At 33.0% G+C, this 5,909-nt stretch overlaps 2 long non-coding RNA genes across 2 annotated transcripts; both read right to left on the reverse strand.

The window, feature by feature from the left end:
• Positions 1-1,244: 1,244 nt before the first annotated feature.
• On the reverse strand, positions 1,245-2,807 carry LOC113315949. The gene is made up of 3 exons (XR_003342979.1): positions 2,740-2,807; positions 2,534-2,644; positions 1,245-1,284 (listed from the first exon to the last, which is right to left on the reverse strand). It is a non-coding gene; the product is annotated as an uncharacterized LOC113315949 (long non-coding RNA).
• A 1-nt stretch (position 2,808) lies between these two features.
• On the reverse strand, positions 2,809-4,770 carry LOC113315951. Its single transcript, XR_003342980.1, has 3 exons — positions 4,678-4,770; positions 3,444-3,505; positions 2,809-2,845 (listed from the first exon to the last, which is right to left on the reverse strand). It is a non-coding gene; the product is annotated as an uncharacterized LOC113315951 (long non-coding RNA).
• Positions 4,771-5,909: the final 1,139 nt, after the last annotated feature.

Raw genomic sequence — 5,909 nt, forward strand, 5'->3', positions numbered from 1 at the left:
TAACCTACGTATTGAAGGAGACTGTCTAAATTTTATGATAGCGTTAAATGGTGTTGTAGGATCTACAAAGTGAACAAATAATTATATTGCTACTGAGGATTGTTTTGAACTTCTTAAGACTTTTAATTAGTGGGTTATCACTCATGTACCTAGAGATACAAACTGCAAAGCAGATCAGTTAGCAAATGATGCAAGTAGTATGATATCCATTTCCTCTTGGTAAAAAGACCCCCCTATGGGGCTTGATGCTCTTATTTAAGAGAAACTCTACTTAACTCAAGATTAATTTATAAAAAAAATTATTTTCCTATTAAAAAAAATGAATAGTCATATTCATCCATTAAACCATACAGAGAAATAGAAGTAGATTCCATTAATCACCCATGTTTTTGCAACAAACCTTTCATAATATATCACATTCGTAACCTTAACATGATGTGAAATAGGAATTCAGCAAACTCTAACAAAACTTGGTTAGTCGAGTGATTTCTCAAAAAATTTGGAACAATTTTTTTAAGGTTTATTCTTGACAGGGGAAGAAGGGAATTCTTATACATTCTTTGATTTCTTTAAAAGGTTTTAAAATCAATTCAGTTTGAATCAATTCTAGTTCGAGTCGGCTCAACTAATTAGCTATGAAACCCTACTGACTCGGTTAAAATATTTTGGGTCATTCCAATAGTTAATAAATGAATTTTTCTTGTGGGTCATGAAAATGGGTTATGGTTAATAAAAGGGGAAATTAGGCTCAGGCCCAACCCATGGATAACCCATAATATGAGGCCCTTAATTAAAAAAAGTTTAAATCTAGGCCCCGAGTTTTTAAAAGACCTTGATACCCTTATGCATATTGTCAAGCCCATAATTAAATAAAATTTAAATCTAGGCCCAAAATTATTAAATCTAGGCCCGAAATTATTAAAATACAGTGCAAAGGTGTAAACAGAAGTTACACATGCATATGGCATGTGTAACCAGAAGTTACACATCCTTATGATATGTGTAATGCAAAGTTACACTTGTATATATATGCAAATAAATAGACATCAAAAAAAAACACAAAAAAAAAGTTATTACTTTAATATTCATTTACAATAATTTCTTAGCATGTGTAACTAGAAGTTACACACGCATCTGTTTAGTGTAATTGAGAGTTACATATGTGTCTATCTAGTGTAACTGAGAGTTACACATGCATCTGACTTGTGTATTCAGCGTCAACTCCAGTTCCAGCGAGACCATTACCACGTTTAAGCAATTAGCTTTTATGAAGTTATCTAAAACCTGAAATATAACAACAAGCAATCAGTATGTATACGATTAAAATGAACAGTACATAAAACAATGTATATTTCAGTTTCACAAGCATCTGACTAGTGTATCTAGCGGTTACACATGCATCTGAATTGTGTAACTGAGAGTTACACATGTATATAACATGTGTAAATAGGAGATACACATTCATCTGGCTAGTGTAGCTAGCAGTTACACATGCATATGACTAGTGTAACTAAGAGTTACACATACATATTGATATGTGTACCCAAAATCAGTATGTGTAAGTAAAAGTTACACATCTAATTAACATGTGTAACTTGCAGATACACATGCATCTGAATTATGTAAGTAGGAGTTACACATGCATCTGACTTAGATATGTCAACATAAAATCAGCAAATCCATCTCTAAATGAATAACACTAGCAAAAACGAGAGGTGACTATCAAGCAATTACCAGTCATAAAATAATACAGTTAACCTTGCAAGTGAATGAGAAGCTCTTAATTAAGATATCACTGCTTCAGCAGAAAGACGTTGTTAGCACTGTATTAACAGAAAGACGTTTTACAGCGCTAGTCTAGATGTACCTAAGCCATTTTCATATTATCGATGACAAAGGACATTTTAAGCAACAGAAAGTAAAGCTTCAGACAGTAATTATACTGGCAGAATAATACAAACACCTGGGAACCTTGTGCTAGCACATTAATATCGCAAAAAATGATCACACAACTGATTCAGCAGGGTATAGATATGAACCCAGGAAAACAAAATGCATGTGTAATCAGTAGTTACACATGTAAACAATAGTTACACATGCATATTAGCATAAGTTACACATACAATCATCATGTGTAACTAGAAATTACACATCTAATTATTATGTGTAACTATAAGTATAACCTGCATCTAATTAGTCTAATCTGCATCCACTACTACTCCCTACTACTAGGACTTGATGTTCTTTTCTCAATTTCATAAATATAACCACTATAACATATCCCATCAAATTAGCATGTGTAACTATAAGTTACATATGCATATCCCATCAAATTAGCATGTGTAACTATAAGTTACACATCTAATTTGCATGTGTAACTAGTAGATACACATTTATTTGGCTTGTGTACCTAGAAGTTACATATTTAATTAGCATGTGTAAATACTAGTTACACATCCATAGTCTGCACCTGTTTATCCTAACATGCATCTAGCATGCAATATTGAGTTCTCAGACTCAGGCCATAACTTACCACATATCAATTCCATCGGAACCCATGTCCTGCAACTGCAACCAACACCAACTGAGTACAAATCTCAGCACCAGCCAGCTTCATTTCCTCTATTCCATACCACTGTCTTAACTGTAGTTGCACCAGTACATGTAATGTTAACTCCTAACATAAATCTACCTAGCATCATTAACTCAAACCATTCTGATTCTTCAACCAGTGCATACCTGAGCTATATGATAGCAATAACAGTACTCGTTCATTACAAACCAATGCCAAATCTGCATCTGTACAACTTGCACACTCCTACATCTCTCTATGAACTTTCATACTCTGAAATCAACACATCCATAACATGTTCAGTACCATTTCATTACAAAAGATCAGCATACCTTCCACTACAAATTTCATCAAATCATAGCATATGTATAATCAGCTAACTAACACTCATAAACAAGCATGTATAATCATCTAGTACACATAAAATGCATGTGTACTTTGGAGTTACACATGCATATAAAATGTGTAATTTGGAGTTACACATGCATATGAAATGTGTAATCAACAGTTACAGTCATATAAGGTGTGGTGGCTCTGGTAGTCACTCCAGCATCTTCCTAGATGCTCATATACAAATTACCTCCAATACATGAATACTAGATACTTCAGTTGTAGAAGGCCAAGGAAGTACCTATTCAGATATAAACGAAGACTCACAAACATCAAATAAAACATACAACTACAGGCCAGGAGCAAACAGCTAAAAAAGGATTGGTTTCACATGAACATCATTCTTGGTTCAGTTTAAATATGTCAATATATGTGATGATCAAGTGCCAAAGCTAGTCTATCAGTCAAGTCCAGTGAATTACTTGTAAAAGTTTCAGACAAATAACAAAAGGTACTGGCATTTAAAAATCGAAACACAAACCTTCATCCTTGCACTTCTGATACAATTAAGCAAGCTCTATGTAGTTTAACGTAGTCAATCCACTACAAAAGAAAAATTCAGGAACAAATAAAATAATCAAATTATTGCCAGCACCATTCAATAGTTTCTAAGAACTGTATAGCATATCTCATCAAATTAGCATGTGTAACTTATAGTTACACATCTAATTAACATGTGTCACTAGTAGATACACATCCATTTAGCTTGTGTACCTATAAGTTACACATTTAATTAGCATGTGTAACTACTAGTTACACATCCATAGTCTACCAATGCTAGTTAAACACGCAGACTGTCACGTAGAGTACACATAGCTGCAAACTGATAAACAAGGATATGGTTATAGAAATCACATGATATCCTTCTCAGAGTCGATAAAAGATGAGATTATAGATGGCTAACATATTTAAAACATGATGTGCATAAAAATATATTTCATACCAAAACACCACCACTAAGACAAACAGAATGTAAAGTAGATCCAACTTACAGTGTCTAACACAGCTCCAACATCCATACCAAACCTCTAAAGCTTCATACAAAAACACCACCACTAACTCCAAATACAAATTATCCATACTAAACCTCTTAGATTCATACCAAAACACCACCACTAACTAGAAATTACACGAAGATAAGACCTTGGGTGTTTTGGAAGTAATGTCTCAATAATGGGGGGAGGAAAGTTCCTGCAATTGCTTTTGTCTCAACAATTGGGTGCTTTTGTTTGCTTAGCATGTGTAATTAGGAGTTATACATGCACCTGACTAGTGTAACTGAGAATTACACATCCATATATGACATGTGTATCCAGCAGTTCAATGAAAACACATATGTAACTATAAGCTACACATTCAATTAGCATGTGTAACTCCTAATTACACATGTGTATACGCAAATTATACATGTGTATACGCAAGTTACACATGAAATTTGGATGTGTAGACGCAAGTTACACATGTTGTGCATCAGAATTCTAAGACTCATACACTTGCACAGTAATTTCTAAGTATCAAACTATCCATACACATTAATGAAACAACACAGAACATGTCGTATTGCTATAAATTTGTACACAGAATACAAAATTAATGAAACAACACAAAACATGTCATATTGCTATAAATTTGTACACAAAATACATCTATTCATAAAAAATGTTGAAAATAAAGCAAGTTATGTCAAATAAGAAAGAAAGAATCAGCTTACTTACCACTGACTTCAGATCCTCCTCCAAAACTTCTCCAATACCACCAACTCAACCACTACAACCTCCTCATCTTCCACCAGAACCTGCATATCCACCACCAACACTGCCACAGATTCATCAATCAAACGATGTGTAGGCGAGATAAGCAAAATAAAAACAAAAACAAGTCAACAACAACAACAAAAACAACAGAAACAACAATATCCTAAACGCATACCTAGATTTAAAACTTGTTGATTCAATTAAAAACGAGAGAAATCTTATTGATTTTCAGATATTTTCTCGTATGACGAATTCATTTCTGCTGCTGTTGAAGATCTTCTTAGTTCCATTGTTGAATCTGCATAAAAAGTAAGTAATTAGGGTTAAAACTACATTAAAGATCTTCGATTGATTCAAAAAAAAATCAGGTTCTTCTTCTTCTCATATATGAACAGAATCAATCAAAATAAAAATCAAAAACCTAATCGAATTAATCGAACTAAGAAAAGTAAGAATGATGAACCTAATCGGAAATGATTTCTGTTGCTTCGAATCGACTGAAACTTAGATTCGATTCAAAATCTTCAAAAAAAACAGTCGATCCAACGAAAACCTAACCTGATGCAGCTTAAAAACTAACTAAAACCTAGATTCAAATGAAATCGATTGAAGATTAACTGATGATCAACTGCAAAAACTACTGGATCGATTCGTCTTCTTCTTCTTCACAGATCTGAAATACTGGAGCCGAGAGAGAAAGAGATGGAGAAGAAAGAGAAAGAGAATGAAGAAATGAAATATCTTCTGATATATTCCTCTTGTATATATACTAAAGGGTAGTGTTGCCATTATTAAAATTCATAATAATTAATTATGGGCCAGATCTGAAGAAAATTTGATGTTTTGGGCCTAGTAATATCATTTTCTGAAAGTATGGAGTTGACAATATATGATCCATTTAGTGGGGCTTCTATATATTGAACCCATATAGTAGGGGGTTCTAGTATTTTTCACTTAATAAAATCATAGGCTATAAATAAAAGAAGCCATTAATAAAGAACGACAAATTGGGGGATAAAAAAACTAATTGGGGATAGAGAAAAAAGACAAAAACTGGATCCAAATATCAAATCAACTCCTTATCTAAGTATTTTTTTAAATCCTAATCTATCCCTCACTAATCAGGTTTAGTGGTTAATAATAATAATTAGTAGAAATCTTAAATATTTGTTAAATGATTAGTGTGTATTTAT

Source organism: Papaver somniferum, chromosome 1, assembly GCF_003573695.1.
Source record: "Papaver somniferum cultivar HN1 chromosome 1, ASM357369v1, whole genome shotgun sequence".
Classification (NCBI taxonomy): Eukaryota; Viridiplantae; Streptophyta; class Magnoliopsida; order Ranunculales; family Papaveraceae; genus Papaver; species Papaver somniferum.